The following is a 25,156-nucleotide window of genomic DNA, read 5'->3' as shown; positions in this document are numbered from 1 at the left end:
TCTTCCTGCTGCAGCCTCTAGATTTAAGTCAGGCAAGGGGAACAGGTGTTAGGATCTAAGTAACATCTTCCTGTGGCCTGGGGGTAAGCAGAAAAGACATAGGCCAGAGTGGGTTTTTATCTAGGGCGATAGGCAAGTGCTCCTCCAAAAGAATACATCGAAGAGCTTTGAAACCCAAAATGAAAGTGTGGTCAGTAGACCCTAGCCTGCTAGCCGTGGCACCTGCCCCAGTAAATGTGAACTCAAATGATGGTCATTCCTAGGTCCTCAGGCTCCTCCCTGCCCCTGACAGGACAAGGTGCTCCACATGTGCCCTCAGCAGCATGTGTACTCTCGGGTCATCCTTCCGTTTCTCTGCTGGGGAACTCCAGTTGCGGTCCTGTCAAGAAGCCCTGAGCCCATCCAGGCCCACTTTCCCCACATAAAACAGGAAGGGATAGGAGGAGTGAGGTCTTTCCAAAAGGCTGTCCCACATGACCTGTGCAGAGATACAACCAGGACCCCTCATTTGCAATCTTACAAGCTCTAAGTGGATCAACCCAGGGCACAGAAACCAGGGCGATGATGAAGAAAACAGCAGAACTCAGGAAGTTCACAGCATCCAGCTTACTGTCTGCTTCTGAGCAGCTAGACACTCAGGCAGCACTAAGGCCACATGGCCCCATGACCACAGTCCTTTCCCCAGAGTGACAGCTCTCCACAACAGCCTCACTATCCCCTAGCAACCCCTAGCCCTCATGTCAGCTGCCATTTATCAGTGGGCTTGCTTGCCACCAGAGCACAAAAGTGCTTCTCTGCCACAGTAGCATTATTAAGCAAAAGTTGAAAATTGAACTGGAAGATAAAAGGATATAAATATATATATATATATATATATATATATATATATTAATGCAGACTCTGTCCTTGCAAAACAAAGGGCAGTGGCATGTCTGGCCTGAAATACCTGTTCCTGTATTCCTTTTTGATTTCCTAGCCTAGGGTTTCTAGGGCTTAAATTCCTACTGTCCAGGCACTTAGAAGGCTTCCTGCCCTTCCTGATGCTCCCTCATGCCCCAGGAGGACAGAGGGGTCTGCATGGTTTCCAAACTGGGGATGTTTCTTTGAGCCCTCTCCCTTTCCTAGTCTAACTGCAAAGAAGCCCATGCTTCACCTTTAAAGGAATCTTGCTTGTAAGGTGCTGCAGCCAGCATGGAGTCAGGCCAGGCAGGGGAGATGTGGGGTGCTGAGGGGGCCTTCATGGGGGAAATCTTAGTCTTAGCCCTCTGCAGACCCCCACGTAGAAAAGAAGCCAAGAGTGGAACAAATTCTACCCCCTCAACCCTCTCCTTTCTTCCCTTTGCTGGAGTTGCCATGGCAACCGGAGTTCACCCTAGATGCCAAAAACACTGCAGAAACAACAATGAAGATATCACCCTTGGTTCAGAGGGGAAGGGCAGAAGACCAGGCTGGGGCCCAAAACAAAGACTACCGCTTCCTCCCACAGTCCTCTGCAAAGAAAGACAACCCTGGGAATGTGGACATCCATGCTAGGCCAAGGCAAAGAGTAGATTTGCTGATGTTCAAGGGACTTCATTTTCCTTCCTGGACTGCTCTCTTTTCCCTCATATCTACAGTCACCCTGCAGCTTCCTGTGTGTCCACCCAGGGTCTCCTTTTAGGGACAACAGACAGAGCATGGTGAGAAGGGAGGCTGGGGGCCCGGAGGAGGAGCCTTAGCTCTGAGATGTAGGCTCAGAAAGAGTCTTCCAAGTCCACCTGACCTATGCTGTGTGGGCGCAGAAAAGGCATTTCCAGCTCCATCTCTAGGGCCCTCGACAATAAAGGCTGCACTCATAGAAAAGGCATGATCTCATCCACACTAAGATAAAAGTGACTGATAAGTGTCCGGTGGCCTGAGGAAAAGGCCTTTGAGGTGAGACTTCAAGTCCCACAGAGCCAGGCAGTGTAGTGGTGATCATCTTGCACCCCTCTGAAAGGAAGACTGGATGGAGTAAGAGTTCGCTCCCTGACCCACCCTGGACAGTGCCCTCAGTACCGGCTGGTACTGACTGGTACCGGCTTCCTCAGCACTTCAGCCTCAGGACAGCTCCTCACCACATCTTGCTCTTGGCCCATGACATGGGTGGTCCAGTAGCATGTGGGGTACTGAAGGGTTGAGTGTCAGTGAAAGATGGGAGATAAGAGATGCTAAGTGGGGGGACAGGAGGCCAATGAAGCCTCTTCTTACCCACAACTGAAACAGCAGATTCTCTCCCTCCATTATCCTCTGTCTTCTCCTTCTCAACAACCCAGGACTTGAGGAAAGCAGATGAAAGGCATGGTATGTGTATTGGCGAAATTATTAAGGCCATTCCACGTAGTTAAAAGGAAGATTTATTTAGTGGGTAACTTAGAAATGAAGGGATAGGTAGGTCGTGGGGTCTGGGGAAGGTGTATTGCAGTCCAGCGGTGTTCTCTGGAGCTCTGCTTGGTCAACCTCCACTGTCTAGGGTCCAGGAACAGAGAGAGCGCTGGCCCATCTCGATCCCGGGTCTCCAGGGTCCTCCCTTGGCCCCGCCTTGTAGGTGTGACAGTTGCCGAAGCCTCAATGGGGGTTGGAACTTCCAGATCAAAGCTGGAATGGCTACCCACTACATATGTGTGCTGCTCCCAAGACTGAGCTGATGGGGCATGACAGCTCACCTTCAACTCTGCCCCAGGCCTTCGAGTCTAAGGATAGCAAAAAAGAAAGGGCCTAGAGACAGGAAGAGAGGTGAATGGGCAAGTGAAAAAGTGGTGAACAGAAAAGACAGACCCGTTCCTGAGCCCAGTGGAAGTTTGAGAGCCAACCAAACATAAGGACTGCCTTTGCCCAAAGACCTCAGAATCCTGCACCCCAAGTGAGCAGGAAGCCAGCCGAGTAGAAGCAAGTCATTGTGCCCTGGGTGGTAAACACTCTTCCTAAGGCCCAAGTGGGGCTCTAGTTGCTCATTGACCAATGGGGAAGCTTCTATGCACTAAGAGTTGGGATGGGGGCCTCTTCAAGAAGCTCTGGAGAATAATAGAGTCGGAAAGTGTGACAGGAACCTCTCAGAGCACTAGAGGTGGCTGAACATAATTGGCTTCCAGCGAAGAGGATAACAGAGCCAAAAGCAACATGAGGGCTTCCTAGGACCGAAGCTGGGCAGCCGCTTGCAGACAGCAAGAGTCAGAGGAGAAAGAGCCTGGAGAATGGGAACAGACTGGAGCATAAGAGACCAGGGAAACAATGCCTGCCTCCATGCATCCATAGGCATACAGTAGTCTGTGTGCATGTGTGGTTCGGGGAGGCAGAGAAATAGAGCAGTGTCGAGCATACTGGGCTTGGCCTCCTCAACGCTGTGAGCAGCCAGAACAGAGGGCAGACTGCAAGAGGTCAATGGGAGGCAGAAAGCCCAACAGGGAGGCCATGGCTGCCAGAGCAGAGTGATAATCCCACTGTTAGCACCTGATTCAGTCAACTCAGCAGATCTTTCCTAAGCAGTTGCTTAGTGATCGTGGGCAACACTTGTGTAAAGCATGTGTGGGCCAGGCAAAGTTCTCAGCAATTTTTGCTAAACCTGCACAATAATCCAATGAATTAGTGTCATTTCACACACATTTTGTAGACAAGAAAATCAGGGCAGGGGTCACAAGGGATTCTTGTGCCACACCCAGTCGTCCACTCCAGCGTCTTGGCCCTGTGCCTTTCTGTACTCCTGCCAATGTCCACCCGGGATGGGCAATGTGTCAGGTAGTAGGGGTAAAAGCATGGTCACTACAGACCTAGCCAGTCAGGCTGACATCTAGCCCTGCAGTGGGGCAATGGGTTGGGGATGTCTGTGAGGTGGTCAGAGTTTAGCAATGCTATGGAGGAGCAGCAGGGGCAAAAGCAGGATGTCGTGGAAAAGAGCTGGAAGCACTTTCCAGACTCTCTGGTTCCCCATGGAGAGGCTCTGCCTCTCTGGCTTCATTCAGAAGACCAGATGGCGCTGGTGCAGGAGGTGCACACCCAGCAATGGTTCTTCTGCCCCAACCCTGGATCTGCTGCTCCACCTCACCAGGGGAGGGGACCCAGCAGCAAGTCAGCTATAGAAGATGAACTGCTGAGGCTCACTCCACACCCTCCTTTCTCTTTAGGGTCTCAGGGAGGCCAGGTCAGGGTGACTTTGAGAACTCGTGGGTGGTTCCCCCTTTTCTGCCCTCTGCCTAGACCAATATGGACTTTACTCATTCATGACTACAGGCTCATTAAGTTAGCAAGAATTTAATGCTCTCTGAAATGAATTATAACATCAATCTATGACTTATATAATTATATATGAAGTATATAATTTATACATAATTATCCTTTAATTATAGCATTCATTTATGATTTCAACAAATCAGAGCCCACTTCACCCTAGCATGGGGCCCAGCAGGGGAGACAGGGTAAATGGGAGCACATACCTTGTGCACATACATCCTTTACAGAGCTTAAAGTCCCATGGGAAGTAAGACAGATGGCCAGTGAGGACTTGATAGCAAGTTGAAGACAGCAGAGCAAGATCACTTCCCTAATCTTAGCAAGTCAGGGTCAGGATAGCGTTAAAGAAGGCTTCAGGGTTGGGATAGAGTTAAGGAAGGCTTCAGGGCTGCGATAGAGTTAAGGAAGACTTCAAGGTTGGGATAGAGTTAAGGAAGGCTTCAGGGCTGGGAGAGAGTTAAGGAAGGCTTCAGGGCTGGGAGAGAGTTAAGGAAGGCTTCAGGGCTGGGAGAGAGTTAAGGAAGGCTTCAGGGTTGGGATAGAGTTAAGGAAGGCTTCAGGGCTGGGAGAGAGTTAAGGAAGGCTTCAGGGCTGGGAGAGAGTTAAGGAAGGCTTCAGGGTTGGGATAGAGTTAAGGAAGGCTTCAGGGCTGGGAGAGAGTTAAGGAAGGCTTCAGGGTTGGGATAGAGTTAAGGAAGGCTTCAGGGTTGGGAGAGTTAAGGAAGGCTTCAGGGTTGGGGTAGAGTTAAGGAAGGCTTCAGGGTTGGGATAGAGTTAAGGAAGGCTTCAGGGCTGGGAGAGAGTTAAGGAAGGCTTCAGGGTTGGGATAGAGTTAAGGAAGGCTTCAGGGTTGGGAGAGTTAAGGAAGGCTCCAGGGCTGGGATAGAGTTAAGGAAGGCTTCAGGGTTGGGGTAGAGTTAAGGAAGGCTTCAGGGTTGGGGTAGAGTTAAGGAAGGCTCCAGGGCTGGGATAGAGTTAAGGAAGGCTTCAGGGTTGGGAGAGTTAAGGAAGGCTTCAGGGTTGGGATAGAGTTAAGGAAGACTTCCTAGAAGGCAGACCACAGCTGGCGAGTGTTAAAGAGAGATCAGGAAGAGGGGGTGAGAGGCAGGGAGGATGAGAGGAAATGAAGAAGGCAGGGAAACAAGACAGGGAAGGAGCTGGAGAGGAGATAAACCAAGCTCCAAGATCAGAACAGAAGTAGGGAAAGGATTAGTTCAGAGGTCTGTGGTGCCAGGATGGGGAGGTGCCAGGAGGTCTCTACGGTCCTGTCAAGATGACCTTCAAAAGACTTCGATAAAGCAACCACATTTGATTTTATATTCCTTTCCCCAGCCCTGCAAAACCTCCACTAAGAGGCCAGAAAAGGTCAAAGACAGCCGGAAAGAGGACCACAAAAAGTAAACAAGTGCCTGGGGTGAGAGGATGAAGCAGGCAGTAAGCCAGATTCTGCTCAGATGTCTCAAAGGCATAAGGCACACAGCTTCAGAAGCCAAGACAGAGCTGAACACAGAGTGAGTAGTGCACACATCCTTTAAAAAGACATGAGACCTGCCCCACACCAATCTCTAGATCTCTTTCCCACCCAGGTGAGCTGGATGGGTGATTCTCAGGATAACTTAGCCCAGAGATGATGTCTCTGGGATGATAAGGAGGCATTGTGGACAAGGCACCCGAGAATAGAGTGGATTGCAAACAGGAGGTAGGATTTAAGCCTCCAGCTTCTATCCAACACGCTCATGAGGGATGAGAGAAGTCCCCTCAGGAAAGATTTACCAGTTCAAAAGGAAAGACCTCAAGAAAGTGACACACAGGCTTGCCACCTTCTTAGTTACTTTTCTAGTGCTAGATAAAACACCATGACCAAAGCAACTTATAAAAGAAGGCATTTAGTTGCAGGGGTGGTTGGTCAAAGTTCCAGAGCATTGGAGTTCATGACCATTATGGTGAGGAGCACGATAGTAGGCATGCATGGCACTGGAGCAGTAGCAAAGAGCTTACATCTGATCCAAAAGCAGAGGCAGAGACAGACAGACCAACAGAGACAGACAGAGAGAGTGCTAACCGGGAATGGCGTGGAATTTCGAAACCTCAAACCCCCAGTGACAAACCTCCTCCAACAAGGCCATGTGCCCTAATCCTTCCCAAACAGCTTCACCAACTGAGGACCAAGAGTCAAATATATGAGCCCATGGGGATCCTTCTTATTCAAACAACCATGCCGCCAGAACCCCTCCAGAGAAGCTGGAAAGTGGCATGCTGTGTCTATGCACAGGTCCTCTGTCAGGTGATCAGTGCCTCTGTCTGGGATACAGACTTTTATAGAATCCTGCAGACCTTAGAGGTGGCTCCAATATGAAGGGTCTGTGACAAGGAGAGAAGCAAAGAAAGCTCCAGAGAGAAGACTCAAGTCCGAGGACACAGAGACAGGGAGTGAGGGGAAAAAATGAATAAAGTGTACCGGAGAAACATTCTTTAAAAACAGGATGCTATTTTTAACTGAATACCCAGAGAATAAGCAAAATTCTTGGAAAATAAAGAGAAAAATGTCACATCTTAAAGTAAGCTTTCAGTTGAAAAGCAGAAAGATTAGGTAAAATGTACTTTTTTTCTGGAAAATCATACAATCTGATGAGTAAGAAAAGACATGAGATGGGGGTTTCGAAGCATAAAGTCTAACATCTCATTAACAAGGGTTTCAAAACGTGAGAGCATTGAGAATGTGGAGGGAGCAGTATCTTCAAAGAGGAGATAGAAGATTTTCTGGCACCCAAGGATGTGAGTGTCTACTTCGAAAGCACCCATGAATTATGGAACAAATCACAGAAGACACGGTAAGGCATGAAATTCAGAGCATCAGGGACAGGAAGTTTTTCAACAAGAGGAAGAACTGATCATGTGCACAGGACAAGGCTTAAAATGGCATCAGATGTTTCCACAGCAACACTGGGAACCTGAGCATGATTAACTGAAACATTCACAGGCTCTAGAGAAACTCATTTGCAGCCTAGAATTCCATATCTAATCAAAGCACTCGTCATATAGGGAAAACAATGAATACAAGAGGAAAAACAGATGTAGTCAGACATGAAGCTCACAGAATTACCTCCTCTGTGCTTCCTAGAGAGCTGCTGGCGAGTGACTATTCCAAAGAGGGAAGTTAACCAAGAAATAGCAAGTCTGTGTTCAGGACATAGAGGAGTTGGCTGAAAAGAGAGAAAGCAGAACTCTCAAGAAGATGAAGCCTGAACAACAGGAGGTTAAACAAGTGTGAGAAAATGGTAGAATTGTGATGCTCTTGTGGCTGAGTCTGAAAGTCCTTCCTTAAGCTCAGGTGTTGACGATGTTCTCTCTAACACAGCAACAGTCAGAAGTGGGGCTCCAAGGAAGTGACTGAACCCCATTGATGGATTACGCTGATGGAGTGAATTAAATGGCCCAATGGGGAAGTGGTGAAAATAAGAAGCTAGGACCCAGTTGAATGCAGTGACTTTTTAGGGGACATACCGTGAGGGGCTGTGTATTGCCATCAGTCTCTTCCTTGCTCTTTCTCTCTCCCCTTCATGGCCATCATGAGGTGAGCAGCTCTGCTCTCCTATAAGCCCTTACATGATGAGTTGCCTTGGCATGGCCCAGAAGCAATGGAGTCAAGTGAACATGTACTGATGTCCCTGAAACTATGAACCAAAGTAAGTCTTCCCTCATCTAAACTGGTCTTGAACTCTGTAGAGCAAGTTGGCTTTAATATTGGTTCCTCCTACCCCATTATCCCAAGGGGCTGACATCACAGGCCCTACTTTAACACACATTCAACTTTAATATACTAGCTTTATTAATTATTTTTAGAAATTTATACATGCATACAATGTATTCTGATCATATCCTTCTCTCTCTCTCTCTCTCTCTCTCTCTCTCTCTCTCTCTCTCTCTCTCTCTCTGGATCTATTCTATCTCATCCCACCACTCCCTCACTCCCACTTCATATCCTCTTAAAATATAATAATCACCCTCTGAGTCTAATTTGTGTTGCTTTATACACATGGATGTGGGTACTAGAACATGGTCAATCTACCAGGGGCCACATCACTGAAGAAAACTGACAGTTCCTCCCCTAACAGACACCACCTATCATTATCTCCTTAACTAGGTGTGGGGGCTCATGCCCTCCTGACCCATCTGTGTTGGGACGTTGATTAGTTTGATTTTGTATGGGCCTTATGCATGGAACCACAGCTGCGGTGAGTTTATGAGTACAGTGGTTTAGTAATGTTCAGAAGACGCTGCCTTTCCCCGGTTGTCCCCAGCCTCTGGCTCTTACGGTCATTACACCTCCTCTTCTGTGATGCTACCTGAGCCTTACGGGTAAAGGGTATTATATCGATGGCCCATTTATGGCTGAGCACAGACACATTTTCTGCACTTTGAGCAGCTGTGAATGTCTGTGTTAACCACCAACTACTGCACAAAGAAGCTTCCCTGACAAGGAGTGAGAGCTGCACTAGTAAGGATGCTGTACAGGGCACTTTGATACTATGTCCATTTATCAAAATGATAGCAGTAGGTTCACCCCTAAGGTTTATGAACTCCCCCAGACATGTGTTGTTGGCCAGATTTACATACCAGGCATGTGTTTTCTCCTGTAGAGCAATCCTAAAATCCAATCAAAAGGCAGTTGGCTACCCCTATAACATCAGTGCACCTATGGGCATATCTTGCCAGGCTTTGTCATTATTGTAACTTGTAGGGTTCATAACTGGGTAACATTGTTGATGACTTTCTCCCCTAGAAGCACTTTCCAGTACTATGAAACCTAGCCATCAGGGAGGAAGCTCTCCTATCAATATCAGTTGGATTTCTCCATGTCCCATTGGCCAAAGTATGTGGTGTCTTCAGCAATAGTCTTACCATCAAGTTCTAGAGGGAAACCAAGAGCAACAGTGTATTAGTCAGGTTTCTCTAGAAGAAGAGAACTGATTGTGTGTGTGTGTGTGTGTGTGTGTGTGTGTGTGTGTGTGTGTGTGTGTGTGTGTAAAGAGGTAAAGAGCCTTATTAGAGTGGCTTACAGGCTATGGTCCAACAATGTCTGTCTACCAATGAAAAGTCCAAGAATCTGATAGTTGTTTGCTCCATGAGCCTGGATGTCTCAGCTGGTTTTCAGTATACTCTCAAATCCTGAAGAAGTGGGCTCTAGCACCGGGGAAGGAATGGACTTGCCAGTGAAAATGAGGGCAAGCCGTCAAAGAGGCAAAGCTTCCTTCTTCTGTGTCCTTTATATAGGCTGCCACAGAAGGTGTGGCCCAGATCAAAGGTGGGTCTTCCCACTTCAAAATGTTAATTAAGAAAGACCACTCAACAGGCATATTCGTGGGGCTGGATGATTATGGAGTAGACTAGGAAGACTGGACTGGGCCTGGAAGTTGGCAGAGGAGGCCAAGCAGCAGAGAGGACTCACGCTATCTGGAGCAGGAAACACTACATCACAGTGTCCTCAAGGACAGAAAAAGCTCATTCATTGCATTGGTCTGTAGTTCTTTAAGTGTTTGCACAAAAGTGAACCACAGTAAGATCCCCATAAGGATAGATGCAGGAAAGCAGAATGTCAGGGCCCTTGGCGGAGTCTCACCTGTCCACTTGAGCTAACTTCACCAGCTCCAGTCTTCTGAAAGGGACCAGATTGCACCCCAGCCTTCTCTGCTGCTCAGTGCCCTTCCCTTATTTCTTCCTTCAAAGCAAGAGGGTTGGATCCTCTCACAGTTGAGTTACTGTGGAGTTTGAGAAGTCTGGATTCTACTTTAAGAGAAACAGACTGCCCGGGCCTGGGAAGGGCTGAGCCTCAAGGTCAGGCAAGTTAGGTAGGAGGCACTTGCTTTCAGGTACCACAGGCGCAAGGTTGATATCTTTCTGTTTAAAAGTCTGATGTTTTGTTCTTCATGGATTTTTAAAACTAAGTTTTAATTTTTTTTTAAACTTTTTTTTTTTTTTTTTTTTTTTTTTTTTGGTTTTTTGAGACAGGGTTTCTCTGTGTAGCTTTTGCGCCTTTCCTGGAACTCGCTTTGTAGACCAGGCTGGCCTCGAACTCACAGAGATCCGCCTGGCTCTGCCTCCCGAGTGCTGGGATTAAAGGCGTGCGCCACCACCGCCCGGCCTGTTTTAATTTTTTAATAAATGATGTTAATAAAATATTATAATAGCCCTCCCTTGTGCTTTCTGTGGTTTCAGTTACTCATACTCAACCACAGTCTAAAAATATTAAATGGAAAGTTCCAGAACTAAACAACCTATTCTGGGTAATGGGATGACTTTCATACCATTCAGCTCCATACACACACACCCAGGACCAGGAATTATCCCTTGATCTAATGTTCACTCTGTGTATACTACCACTGGCCTGTCAGATCCACTCCCCTGGCACCACATGATTTCTCCCCTAGAATCCCTCACCCAGTAACCTAAGAGGATCCCCAGCACCATTCCCTTCATTTCAACTTGACGTCTAAACATCATGTCATCATGGGATCTGCGAGTCCAATACATTAAGTTGTTCTGACAGAGAAAATGATGACAGCCTTATAACTCATGGCAGTATGATATGACTGTTCTTTGTGACTAGTTGTTCGTCTCTCTCTTACGATGCTATGCCTAATTCGTAAGTTTATCTTGAGCCATAGGCCGAAGTTCTTGGGATGAGCCAGGAACAAGAGGAGCTACTGTTCTGAGCTTGCTGTGTCCCTGGTGTGCTTCGTGCTAGGCAAGTGACATTCCCCTATTCCCAGCCCTGGGGAGAACTCACATCTTTGCCTAGCACTGTGACAAAGCTTCCTGAGATGTGGAGCAAGGGTTCCCCGGCACTGTATCCTCTCTGCAGGGATGAGAAAGGCATGCAGAAGTCAAGGCAGCCCTGACTTCTGGAAGCCTCCCAGGAGAATACCAGCAGAGGCCTGACTTTATGGCTCTCTCTTTGTTTCCTGTAGGCAGCTTCGAGAGGGAGAGAGTGGTTCTGCTGCCCCTTCCCAGTGCTAGGAAACTTCTATGGAGGAGAAAAAGCCATCTGTGCAATCCTCTCTTTCTGGAGAAGCCATCCAAACAGTCCCTTGATACAGAACCCTTTCATTTTCCAAGGCAATAAATTAAATGCCTGCTCAGTGATTGCTGGAATTGCTAGTGCTCATTATGGTTTGAACTGGTTGGAGGGGAAATGTGAGATAACTAATTATCATGGGCCACTTTCCAGATGCTACACTGGGGCTTTGGAGAGGCTATCTCTAGCATCTCAGGCCACCTCAGGAGACAGATACCAAGGTCACCCTCATTTTATAGATGAGGAAACTGCTGGCCAGAGAGGTCAGGTAATTTATGGGTGGTCACCCAGCTGGTACAAGATGAAGATGGAGATAGATTCCTGTAGTTCTGACCATTGTCCCTGTAAGTGTCCATCAGTGTTTTACTGCAGCAACAGAAATACTGATCCTAGATCAGAATCTAAAAAGTCAGGATCCTAGGACACCATGCAGGAGTGAGTATACCTCCCAGACTAGGTCTCTAGGCCTCCGTTTCCTTGTCTGAACAGAAAGGATCTGAGAGCTAGGATGATTCTGGCCCCGATACAACTGTGAATGAGCTATCTGGGTCAATGTTTCCAGAAGTCACATGCCCTGCTGTTCCTGATTCTGAAAATGGAAAGACTAGGAAGGCAAGTCACCTGCAGGCCAGAATGTTCGATCCTAGGATCCGAGATAAGTGTCAGTGGAGACAAGTCCAGGCTAGAGTCTTGGAGACTACCTTAGTGTCTTCAGACTGTAGTTCAAAGGGTTCCATGGCTACTTGAACCCTGAGAGTCCTCTCTTTTGTTCTGAGGGTGTTGGATCAGCAACGGGTAAGGGAGAGGCAGTTCTTGCAGAGTCCTGCTGTGGTGGAGTCTGAGTATGCAAGCCTGCCTGAGGATCTTAGGGTAACAGTGCCAAGAAGAAATAGACCCCCAAGGATCCCTAAGATTTCAGGAGAGAGGAGCCTCAGGAGATGCTGGATCTATATCTTACTATGAGGCTGGAAAGAAGAAAAGGCAGCCCAGGGCCCAGCCTGGGAGAAATGTTCTTACCAGCCCATGAGGAGCAGGGGTGATAGGAGAAGCCAGTAAACTGCAGTGTAGGGGTGCCTCTGATGGGAAACTGAACTAGTCTAGAAACTCACATGCACCCATAGTCTTGAAGGAGGGGTCTAGAGGCTCAGGGAGCTGAGCATGTGGCCCAGAGGAAGCTACCACTCTCCTGGAGGAAATCGAGTATGTGGCTGTGTTTTCCAGTGTCTACGGGAGTCATGAAAGCTGGAGCTTCCAGCGAGCCGCTGTCACAGCTCAGCTGACCCTGTCTGTTGACCAGTGGTTCATCCAAGGATGCTTCCTTCTTCCTCCATAACTAGCTGTGACTGTAGACTGCATCAGTGACTGAGCTGGGACCCCTCCCTTCTGGCTGAATAGGGGAGAACTCAGAGCATGCTAAGGGCCCCTGGAACCTATGGTGATGCACTTGCTCTCCCCACCTATGGGAACACAGTGGCCCCATCTTCCACATGCTATTTCTCCCCCAGCTGGAGATGAACACACCCGCACTGATATCGTGCCTTTCCTTATCTTGCTGAGAAACCCTGTGGTCACCAAACAAGATTACAGTGCACCATCACAGGAGGCCTCAGAGAACAGAAAAAGAGCTGTGATGCTGTGTGGCTCCTTGGTGACTTTGCACAGAGACATGGGCAGTCCATCCCTAAGTGAAAATGGGGGCTTGTCCAAAGCATCCCTCTCTGGTGGTCCCAGCTCTGGGCAATAATGTGGCTCCTCACATTCTTTACAATGGATCAGGATCCCTTAGTCACCTTTGGATCCAGAAACACTAGATGCTTGTGCATTTCAGAGCTCAAGTCACCAGGTGACATGTAAGAGTCAGGAGAGAAACAACTGGCCCTATCGACACGGGCAGACTGCCTTTTACCTGTGACCTCCTGGAAATGTCGGGGCGGGAGGCCTGTCCCTGTTCTCCCTTCCTGTCTCCTGCCTTCCAGAAGAACTTGGTCCCCAATGACTCAGAGCTACAGGAGGCCTGCCAGGGAAGAAATTAGAGCTGCACATCGGCTATTCTATATTTACCACCTGATGGCCAAGGAGGATCTATCTTCTGCACAATTAAATGAAAAGAGTTTTAATATCGCCAAAGCAAAGGACTCTAGCAGCAACGGAGAATTAGGTTAGAGGGAGCAATTGGATTCGTGCCGAGCGGCAAGTGAAAGGAGGGCTTGGACACGGGAGCGTTATCCTTCTCCTGGTGACAGGCTTTTCCTTGTCAGGGGTAGGGGGTCGGTCTGGGGGGACTTTGGCTGGATTCCTGAAGCTGGCCCAACTCCCACCCCTAGGAATGAGAAGCCGGAGGAGGCAACCTTTCCCAGAATCCTCTGTGGAAGAACAGATGAGCGGGATACAGTGGTGGTCATGGATACCACCCTGGTACCCAATATCGTCATCTGACATGTACTCAGCTGAGAAGTGGACCTCCACAGGGTCCTGTCATTCATCCTTCCTCCCTAGACCATCATCATCTTTCCCCAGGGCCTCTGCTGCCATCCTGCACCCTGTGTCTTTTCTCTCTCTCTTCTGGTCCAAACTTTAACTACACGGCGTATCTCCTTGAACCAGCCTCCCTCCCTGGAGAATACAGCCGGAGGCAGAAGCACATACATACAGGTGACAGTCACTGTGAACTCAGCAAAGACATCACATTTGTGGGGGGCACAGACAACCAATGGTCCCCTCCTTACCTTTCCAGTTTCTCAGGTCATTTTCCTTGGGCTTACTAAATGGGGAGTACATGACTATCCTCAGCATTATTCTGTGTTCATCCAGAGAAAAGTGGCACACAGCACATTGCTTCTGGTTGCTTTTTCTCTGGCCACTGTTCCAGGCCTGATTGCAAACCCAGGGCCTTGGCCAGAAACTAGAGCAGATCCATCCCACAACCACCAGGGCGTGGGTATCAGGCCTCCCATCAGCCCTAGGAAGTGTCCTAGCCTGCTCCACCCCATGAAGACACACAAGTCCACACCCTCTCTCTCTCTGAACCTCTAAAAGGAAAACTTCACAGCCAACTGGGTCTTATCCATTCACCCACTTAGTGACACCAAGTCCTTCCTCTTGCCCAAGTCTTCCAGAAATAGTCCAAGTTTGCTCAAGCAGATGGGGGTCATCTGGGGATTCCCAGAGAACATTAGTCATTACCCCTCAACCCCCACATCTGGCAGGACCAGGAATCAACTGGGGATCCTGGATGACTATCTCAAGTAAAGGAGGAAAAATTAAAGTTCAGGAAGCAAAATGGCCTCCGAAGAAATAGTGTTAGATAAGACCGAACAGGACTCTGGTCCCCAAATCAGTTAGCAAAGGCAAAAGTAACAAACAGCAGGTGTCACATTGGCGTTCCACATTTTTTAATCACAGAAACAACATGATGAAAAAAAGGGTAAGTTTCTGGATATTCCACGCAAGAAAAACAGGGAAACAAAATAATTCTTACAGACCTCAGGGCCAAAGAATACTAAAATACTAGAGAGACAGATGTAGTAGACACATCCGAGATGTGACAGTGAGGCCATGAAGTCATTCCTCAGTAACCATGTGGACTTTCTTCTAAGATCCCCCTTGGATACCAACATCCTGAGATGGTCAAGTTTCTTACACAAAACGGCATGGTATTCATGTATAACCCACCCATACCTCATATATTTAAAACATCTCTGGAATTCTTACATTACCCAATATAAAATAAGTGCCAAGCAAACAATTGTCATACTTACCAGAAAAAACAAATCTGTGCATGATCAGAATGGACAACATTTTTCTGAGTATGTGCCATCCACATGAGGCCGCTGGACTCTAATGACTTGAGGGGTACCACAGGGGCTGCTATATTAAAATCTCTCCACGTGCATCACAGGGACCACTGTATTCATGATGCCTCATGGTATCCTAGAGGTCATTGTGCCTGCCTTCCTTCATGAGTGATACAGCAGGCCACATCTCAGCAGGCCGTGACTCCGATTGCTCATGAACGCCAATCACCTGGCCTAAAGCACATTGGACTGCTGCGACAAGTGGCCCCATGTCTTAGCGGTTCCAAACCACACAGCTTTTATGTTGTCATGTGTCTTTTCTACCATGTGTCAGCTGGAGCTCAGGTCTGTGTTCTACCTAGATAGTTCAACCATCTTTTGATTATCTCCAGTACGTGGGGCCTAACAGAAAAACCTATTTGATATCATATATACTGATCATGTACCATACTGATTGATACTAACTCCTGATGCTGTGTATACGTACTAACTCTTCTGTCAGATTAATACCCCCATTTCTCCTACACTCATGTCTGTCGTGTAGCCACAACTAACCTCTCATGGGCCACAGAAGGGCTATTCCATGTTGTGCACAGAAAGACAGCCAACTGTAGCCTGTGGTCCTTTCCACTACCTGTACCCTATGAAGAAACCAGAATAAGAAGCCAAATGTGAACACTGTGGATGTGGTTTCTGAAAACACTAAACACACGATAAAATGGAGCACTTATTCCTGTACAGTTGGGGGGGCGGGGGGAGCCTGGATGCTTATTGCCATCTACACACTTTTAGCTCTGTCTCCCAGCATCCAAGGTGTCTGTGTGTCATTGTTCACACTTTATCCATCCGACGGTTTTACTCATCTCTGTAGCCAGTAGTCTTGTATGATTTGTCTTGCCCATCCCGATTGCTCCCTATTCCCAACAACACTCCACATAAAAAGAAAGGAAACAAAAATAATTCCTACAGACCCTTGAGTGAAAGCATACTAAAATACTAGAAAAATAAATGTAGACACATCTGAGGAATGACAGTATGGTCATGCAGTCATTCCTCAGTATGACAGTCTGGTAAGTGTCCGGACAGTCCCTCTTGAGGGCAAGACTCTGGAGGGGTGGCCCATATGCTTGCTCCCTAACCTCTTCCCGGGGGCCTTCTCCCCCGACACCCCCATCCCACCTGATCATGCTGCTCTTTCTTCTTAGCATCTGTAGTAGGCTCTGTCACAGAATCTCTCTGTGCCTCCCTCTTCTCATACGAAAAGCAAGGGAAATAACAACGTTGCATCATTGGGCTTTGTTGAGGCTTATTGAAGATGACACAGTTACATGGTTAAAACATGGAGTCTGTAGTGTCTAGAGGAGAAAAATTTTATAATTATCCCATGGATATTCAATATCTCCCTTCTGCACCTGCCACGTGTGTAAGTTTTGTGAATGGTACTGGTAGCCCAGGCATGACATAGGTGTTTATGAATGTTTTCCTCATAGGCTTTCTGCGGACTTAAGGAGTAAAACAGGCACCTCCCTCCCTTCAAAGCACACGAAGAAGACAGCGTCTGTGCTGTGTCTGATCCATCTCCTTGTGCTGGCAAGGTTGCATCTGCTTTCCCCCTGCATTATTAAAAGCAAACATAACTCACCGGTTCCCTTCAAAGGTCAGTCTGGTTTTCATATAAAGGATGTCACCTTCTTTTCTGGATGTGACTCATACATACAAGAGGCTCCACTGGACACAAACACATGGCAATAATAAACCAGGACTCTGGCCCTATTATCTGTCTCTTCTCAACAGAATTCTGGGATAACGGGCTCTCCATGTGGCCCATAGGCACACACGCCTGAGACAAAGAACAGGATGATAATCCAATAGCCCGACTCCTAGATGACTTAGCTGGGGCCACTGTAACAAACATCCTAGTCAGGGTGCTTCAACAACAGAAATCTGTTTCCTCAGAGTTGTGGATGGCCAGGAGCCCAAAATCAAGGACTTGGCAGGCTGTGCTCTGAGACCTCACTCCTTGGCTTGTGGATATACTTCCTTTTTCACATGACTTCCCTTCTTTTTTGTCTCTGCCTGGATCACCTTTTCTCATCATGACACACCAATGCACTGGCTTGGAGCCTCCCCAGTGACAACATTTTACCTTAAAAACTCAAAGTCTTAGTTAGGCTTCAGGTGTAGCTCAGTGGCAGAGCATCTACCTAGTGAGACCTTAGGTTCCACCCCCACCCAGCACTACCAGAAATGCAAGTGAAGGAAGTTCTATATCTAAATGACCATACTCTGAACACTGAGGTTTGAAAGTTCACGATGTGGACTCGGGGGAGAACAGAGCACCCTTGACACCTCCAGTCCTCAGGTTACAGCCGTTTCATTTCATCTCACATCCTGTGAGCTCACTGCCATGCTATCCCACCTCTACCCAGCTCCTCCAGCATCTCTCCTGCAGGAAGTCTCCTCCCTGCTCCAGCTGCATCCTCTTCCCACATCCCACCCTCTCACCTCAGACCCTAGCCTCTCAACCTGGGTTCCTGTGGGAAGCTGATCTCCCAATTGGACCCTACAATGTATAGGAACAGGTCCATGCCGAGAGGTGAGGGCAGGAGATGGGATCAAGATCTTTTGGTGTCTGAGGATGGCTGAGGAGAAAGTCAGGCCACCAGGACCTGAAGGCAGTGTTTTGAGATTTGGGAGCAAGAAGATACCTGGTTCTATTTGTCCTTCCTACCCCCCTGCCCAGTCCTCTTCAGTGGGAGAGATGGCTACCAGATGTTCCAGATGTCCCCAAAGACTCCTCCGCCTCCAATCCTGAGAGGGTCAAAAGGAAGCCCTGTAGTTTCTGGGCGGAGAAAATAATGGCTCTGACTTTCCCCGTCCTCACCCCCACTTGTGCTTCGGATCCTTGCTGTCTCCTTATTGCCTGGACCAGTTACTCTTTTGGCCGCTGGCCTCACAGCTGCAAGAGACTATGCCGTGGGTGAGAAAGTGTCCAAGGCAGGAGCCAATTAAGTCCTTGGGGTCTGGTATTTGATTTCATCAGTGTGTCTTGGTCACTGGAGCAGTTTCTGGCACACAGGACAGTCGAAGTTCAACAGAAATGTTTGAATGCATGAGAAAGGATGAGCAAATACTGTCTATGACCTTTTATGTATCTGTGGAGATGGAGAGGCCCCTCTGGACCCAGCCAGTGAGGGTCCCTTGAATCACCAAATGAGAAAGTAGGGAGGGTCCATGGTGTGGACTTGACCCATGACCCTGGTAGAGCAAGGGTAGACAGGAAGTTCTAAATACTACTGAGCCAGTGGGTGCCCTGTCACTGAGCACATAAGGTAAATGCCTGGACATGAGCCAAAGAAAGCAAAGGGCCTTGGAATCTGACCCACACCTGCCTTGACTCTGGCCATGGACCTAGTTGAACCCCTCCCTTTTGGTGCCCTCAGTTCCTAGTCTCCAGGATGGCAAGAAGGTATCAACAACCCCTTTAGCTCCAATGATCCTATTTCTCTTCACCCTTGGGAGAGTCTATCCAAAGAAGGTAAGCAGTGGTCTCCCCAGAGATATTCAGAAATCCATGTCCATCCTCGCAGGGCAAGGGGGAGCATGGGAGTTCAGATCGGTGAGAACTAGCTTTGCCCTGACTCCCACGCCTCCAGCCAGCCCTGCAGGCCTCAGCAACACTGAGTTCCATGGCCCCAGGGGTGCTGAAACAGCCATGAAGGCTTAAGAGACAGGGTCAAGGCCGTGGCATTCTCTGGGGGAACCCAGGCTGCCTGCATGGGCTCCAAAGAACACATGTAAAGCAGTTGGAAGGCCTCAGGCTGAGGCAGGAGGTAGGCTCTCAGCTCCTGCCTGGATGCAGGCTCCCTGTGTGGCCACAGTCCACTGCTTTTTGACTACTCACTGCCAGTTTCTGAGCCCTGAAGAAGCAAAGCTGTGTCTGTGGTGCCAACAGGAAGGGTGTCCCAAACAGGCACATCCCACTGCAGTCCATGCCCTTGCCCACCCCCTCCCTGGCTGTGAGCTCTGGGAGGGAAGGGCAGGTACCCTCTGCCTGGCACGTCTGTGTGGACAGTCTTCCTTACAAAGCACCTGGGGTGCTTGCTCAGGTTTGTGGCAAGCAGTATGGAGCCAGGTCCTGGCCTGAAGCAGGATCCCACACAGGGAAAGGCTAGAGGCAAAAAGAACATCACAAACAGGTGGGTAGGGGATTCTGCCTTCAAGGAATTTAAAAGGGAAGTTTGGGGGAAGGTATGGGAGAAATCAGAGTTCCAATCTTTATATCTATTTTTATCCGATTTCATTTCCAAGCATTTTCTTTCCTTTTTTCATGTCACAAAATGCCATTTCTTCCTCATGATTATGACTTCTTTGGCATTTATAACGTGTAAGACATGGTGCGAACTAATTAATCATCACCACAACCAGTAGGTGAGATCCTACCTGGAGTCTTGCCTGCAGAGGACACACAACTGGCCCAGGTCTGTGGCTGGTACGTTCCCCTTTCTCTAATGCCTGCCCTGGGCCAGGGGCTGTTGAACATAACAAACAAAGACGTCCACTTTTATGGAACACAATCCAATGCAGCAAAACAATGAGAAGCTAAGCGAATGAGTTAAGCTGCATTTCAGAAGGAGGCAACGCACAGAAAACTGCAAAGTGTGGAAGTGGTAAAAGTCCTGGTTGCAGGAGCCATCTGCTCAGGAGGCCTCACTGAGGTGAAGAAGGGACCCATGCAGACATGTGAGAAAACGACTCTTGCAAAGACCACCCCTGGATCAGGAACAGTAAACAGACCTGCATGCTGGAACTAAGTCAATGAGGTAAAAGCAAGAGATGGACGGCTTCAAGAGGCAGGGCACACAAGACTTCCATGTGCTCACCAGTTTGCTTTGAGTGAAGTAAGGAACCCCAGGAAGGCTTGACAAATAATTGATTGGATGGCAAAGGTACAAAGAGGCCAGGCAGTGGGCTGGGGAATTGACTAACTGCTGCATTACTTAATGACTCCGCCCCTCACTTGGACCCCACAGAGGAAGAAGAGGCCAAGAGTATAGGACCCATCAGCCCTGGAAGTAAGCCCTGGGCCAGGGACTTGGGCCAGTGAAGGAAGGAGGTAGGCCTAAGGAGCAGCCATGCTGGGCTCTGAGGCACTCTAAGGATGTATGGGTCCTGTGGTATATCATCCCCCAGAAATGTGGTGTCAACCTGCCTCGGGCTGCTCACTGTGAGCTGAGTGGGAAAGAAGAGCAGCAAAGTCCTGGGGATAAGTGAGTCTAGGTCCAGGGATTGCTTAAAAGGCCCCAATGAGCCAGGCAGAACCCCCTAGCCTGGCCTACCCCCCACACCACAGCAAGCCTTCAGATCACCAGAGGAAATTATTGCTTCTAACAAACAGACTCCCTCAGTCCTTCTAGGGAGGTGTCCTGAGGGAACTCGACAGGAGCCATGGTTCAGGAAAGAGAAGGAGATGACCAAAGAGGTGGGGTGGTGAGGGTCAGCCCCCACACCTGGTTGTTGTCAGGGTACCCAGAACTCGGGATACAGCTGCAGACAGATGGAGCTGGTGACCCAGAGCCAAGCCTACAAGCTGAGACTCTGAGCAAGCAGATGAAGTTCTCTGGGTCTCCATTTCTTATCTATGGAATGGGGCTGAATATTTCCAAACTTTATGAAGTTTAAAAGGTGAAACAGGGGACCCTAGAGGTAGCTCGATGGTTAACTGGCTGCTCTTGCAAGGGACCCAGGTTCAAGTTCCCAGCACCCACATGACAGCTCGCAACCATTGGCATAGGCTATTGGGAGTGTACATTCATAGCCCTGTGACTGTCTTCTCCAAGTTCTCAAAGGGGCATCATGGGACCAGGCATGCAGAACCAGATAGCAGATGTCCAGCATGAGCACAACATAGGGTGCTACTTCAGGATCTCTGAGCAGAGCCATCTTCAGGGGACTGTGCAGGGTGAGAACCTACTTTGGATGTATTCAGGTGTATTCATAAGAGTAGATTGCATGGAGACTTTGCTGCCAGCCTGCTGGTAGAGGGGTCACACCCCACTGCTACCCAGGTGTGCACAAACCATGGGGCTAGCTGCCTCTTCCTTCACCTGTGAAGCAGAGCTGGGGACAACTGTTCAGTGGACTCCTTAAATGGTGTGCATGCACACACTTGAGTCCTAGAACAGTGCCTGGTGCTCAGATCATTTTTCATTGCTCAGTCACATGCAGCCAGTCCTTGGCAGCAGACCAGCAGATTGTGTGCCAACAGATGCCATATGGGGCCTTGGGCTAGCACTTTTTCTCTCCATAGCCTCCACACCATCGATCTAGGTTCTCCTGGGGACTGATGGGTAAGAGCAAGATGGACCTATATCCACCATCTACCCTGCCCTGGAGCCCCTTTCAGACACCATCCACTGTCTGTGAACAATACACTCACTGACTTGGGAGAAGATTCATTCACAGGATCACAGAGAGGTCTTTGCAGAGACACAAGATGCTAGAAGTGTCCTCAGCTGGAAAGCCTGGTCCCAGGTTCCCTATGTGAACACAGAGAGCCTTGAGCCCATATGGTCCGAAGGGGCCAAGCCTAGAAACAGGGTTGAATGGAGTGATGCTTGGCTCACTGAGCTCCCTAGAGAGCTGTATGGGTTCCCATAGTCATGCTTCAGATCTTAAGGAGAGACAGAGCCAGGAGAATTGTTTGGGGATCCCAAAACATTGGTGTATCTTGCACCCAACCACCAAGTATTAAAAAACAGAGAAATCCTTCAAGACCCACACTGCTCAGCCACACAGGACCCAGAGAGCTTGCCTTCTCCCTGCTCAGGCACCACGCTCCTGTCACACAGCCCTGTCCTTAAAGAGCTGTAGTGACAAGCCTCACTGCTCAGCCTCAGGGAGACTCAGTCTCTCCTCTCAGAGGTGAAGAGGACTATGTCCACCTCCCTAGTGGAGAGGGATGCTGAGCTGTGGGAAGGGAGCAAAAGGCAGCATGCAAACAGATAACACGGCCCTTGGCCCTGGGCAGTCACTGGCCAAATAGGAGCTGGGCTTTCTCCTGTTCGTGCCTCTAAGCCAGGCCTTGTCCTCCCCAGAAGTCCCAACTCCCAACAGACTCCTCCCCCCAGCTTTTTCCGGGAGCCTGCTCTGTAAGCAGGTCTTGTGGTAGCAGCCTCAGCCTTAATTTTAGTTCGGGGCTGGGTAATTTCCCGTGATTACAGGCCCTGTCAGTATAGCAAGCACTCCAGCTGCTAGCAAGCCAGCAGACCTCATCAGAACAGGGCCAGGCACATGCTCACACATGTGCCTCACTGCTGGGAAGGCAAGCTCCCTTTCATGTGTGTGCGCCCAGAAACATCTTCATACTCACACATGCACAATGATGCATGCACAATCACATACACATGCACACTCAAATGAACATTTACCTCCTTCAGGACCAGGGTTCTCAACCAAGCAGTTTGTACACAGCCTGTGCCGTGTTCATCCTCCGAGAGAGCTCTCTATGCCACAGTATCCTCTCCCTCCTCCAATCCCCATAGCAAATGATGAGTCTGACAACAAGGACAGATAATGGGGATAAAGGGGCACTATGGGACAAGGGCTCTCTTATAGACCCCATTTTCCTTCCAGAATCTTCCTTCTCTCTCCCACCTGGACTTTCCAGGCTAGCACTAGAAAGCCATGCCCCATCTCTTTCCCCGTAAGCACTCCGTGTTCCCATGCTTGTGTGTCATTGGACATTGTTGGTACTTTCGTGGCTTGATTGGGTCCCAGAAAGAGCATGGGCTGGAAAAACCCAGGTGGCAGTGCTAACGTTGGGGAAGCTTTAAGAAGTGGAGCCACATGGCACATAAATTAAGTCAGAACCACTCTTGGAAGGAAGTAATGCTGATATTGGGAACTGAGTTGATGCTCAAGAGAACAGGGTGCTACAAAGCTATTCCTGACAGACAGACTTCCCCTTCTTTCTTGCTCTATGACAGCTCCCTCCCCATTTCACAAGTGCTCCCGTGTGATGTGTGCACCGTGAGTTGAGACAGCCTAGAGGTCTTCACCATATCTGAGGTGTTGACCCCATGCCCTTGGGCATATCTAGAACTGTGAGTTAATTATGTGACTGGCTTTTAGGAATCACTCAACCTCGGGTATTTTGTCATAGCAACACAAAACGGCTTAAGACAGACATCTGCTATGGATCATGACTGTGACCCTCTCCATCTGTGGAGGTTTCCTATTTGTGAATTCCCTGCTCTCTAGCCCCAAAGTCAATACTCACTACACTTTCACAGCCATTCTCAAATGTTTGAGTTGCTTCACACATTGTGCCCAGCCGAAGGAGAGGACACTCTGCCTTCTTGTTCCAGGTCCCGTAATTTTAAAAAGAGTTGCCACATCAGGGAGGTGACAAGGTCATGTTTTTGTCCCTATGGCATGGGCCGTGAAGGGCAAGAGGGTCTCAGTTTGGGGTCTGCAGGGAACCTGTGGCGACATGAGATGGCTTATACATGGAAAGCAGTGTCAAGAGGGTGGGTTAGGACACCCTGCTTAGAGGGGTTGGGATGATCCTGACTGGTTGGCTGGGCTGGGGAGGAGATGGGGAGACGTGGAAGAACGGCTGAAGTGAGGAAGAAGCGCTGATGGGAAAGCCAGCATTGGTGGGGCAGGGAGCCAGGCTGGGAGAGCTGAGCGACCCTTCGTGGGGCATCTTTCGGAACAACCACAGATGCAAACCTGAGTCTTGGGGGGACCACTTGGCCACATCTGGTGTGCCCTGTGAGAGGTCTATCTGCGAAGGCTTCCTGGGCATCCTGGAGGTTTGTTCTCCATCCTATCACCGTCTACAGGCAGATTCCCGGGCTCCAGCAACACGGAGCCCAGCTTTGGGCACTTGCATACACAGTCAATCGCTGAGACTCATCTGATAAGCAGTATCTTGCCTCTGCCTCCTTGCCGGCTCCCTTCCCTGGCTTGCTCCCTTCCCTGGCTTTCTCCCCTCAAGCCCATCCCCACTGCTACCTTGATAGTTCAGCCACCCTGAAGGCCTACATCTCACATGTCTTTGTTCTCCATCCTCCTGTGTCCTTGAGACAGAGCTGGGCCTGGAGTTCTTATCCCTGACTCTGTGGTATCCCTGAGTACAGGCTGCTAGACGGTGGCAGGACACACATGGTTATGGAGTCCAAGCTCCACATTCCTATGGGCCTGAGCAAGGGGCTCCCAAGGGGGCCTGGACAATGGGCAGCACCGTAACTTGGCCTATCTGGTGTGTTGAGCCCTTGATGTAGAAAGGTTAGCTTCAGAGGCAACCACACAGCAAGGGCTGCTGCCTTAGTGGCTGAAGGCCTTCAGGGAGGATCTGGAGGACGTGAGAAGCCCTCATACTCCACCTAGTCTGCTCCCGTCTGCTTACCTCACATCACGATATCCAAGGCCACTGGATGTCTGGGAGGGAATCTGTGAAGGCCATCTGTCCAGCAAGAGCCCAGAACTACACATGCCAGAGTGACGCCCAGCAGAGCTCTGGACCATGCCGGTGCCATGGCGATGCCATCTCGGCCAGCCTTTCCCAGCCTGGTAACCATGGGAATGTACTCAGGGCTGCAGCTGCTTATGCAATGCCTCTGAGGGAGGGAGGCTCACAGACCCACCTACTTGCTGCAAGGAAGCCAGAGCCCCAAAAGAGTCTAGGAGCGTGCATGTCACCCACCTGTGACTCCCCCCTGGAGGGCAGGTGGAAAGCCACACATTCTCAATCATGTACACAACACCCTGCCTGGGTTGGAATGGCCCTGAATGGGGAAAAGAGGGTAGGAAAGGCAAAGTGGGGACAGAGGAAAATGCTAACTAGCTAGTAGTTGGCCGTTTGCATACAGGAAGGTTCCAGCCACCTCTGGCAGTCCCAGCGCCCAGATGTTTTGAATCATAGATGCAGGACAGCTGCTTTATGTGTTTTCTGGTTTCATTGCCCTGAATCTGGGAGCTGGGGCCTCCTAGGGGAGGAATGAAGAAATGAGATGAACGTAGGCTTGAGAGCCAG

At 49.2% G+C, this 25,156-nt stretch overlaps 1 protein-coding gene across 3 annotated transcripts in view; it reads right to left on the bottom strand.

Annotated features, from left to right (window-relative positions):
* Positions 1-24,699, bottom strand: part of Adcyap1r1 (ADCYAP receptor type I) — a 109,564-nt gene extending 84,865 nt beyond the window's left edge. The window contains exons 1-3 of one of the 3 annotated variants that reach the window (XM_052721230.1): positions 24,530-24,699; positions 22,545-22,670; positions 21,554-21,653 (exon numbers count right to left, since the gene is read on the bottom strand). The gene's annotated coding sequence lies outside the window, so the exon portion shown is untranslated. The remainder of the gene's footprint in view (positions 1-21,553; positions 21,654-22,544; positions 22,671-24,529) is intronic. The other 2 variants (XM_052721228.1, XM_052721229.1) reach the window with 2 other exon arrangements.
* Positions 24,700-25,156: the final 457 nt, after the last annotated feature.

Source organism: Peromyscus californicus, unplaced genomic scaffold (assembly GCF_007827085.1).
Source record: "Peromyscus californicus insignis strain IS unplaced genomic scaffold, ASM782708v3 Scaffold_6__1_contigs__length_162567912, whole genome shotgun sequence".
NCBI classification, from domain to species: domain Eukaryota; kingdom Metazoa; phylum Chordata; class Mammalia; order Rodentia; family Cricetidae; genus Peromyscus; species Peromyscus californicus.
Note: the sequence above shows the minus strand (reverse complement) of the source record. Positions and strands in the feature narration are given on the sequence as shown.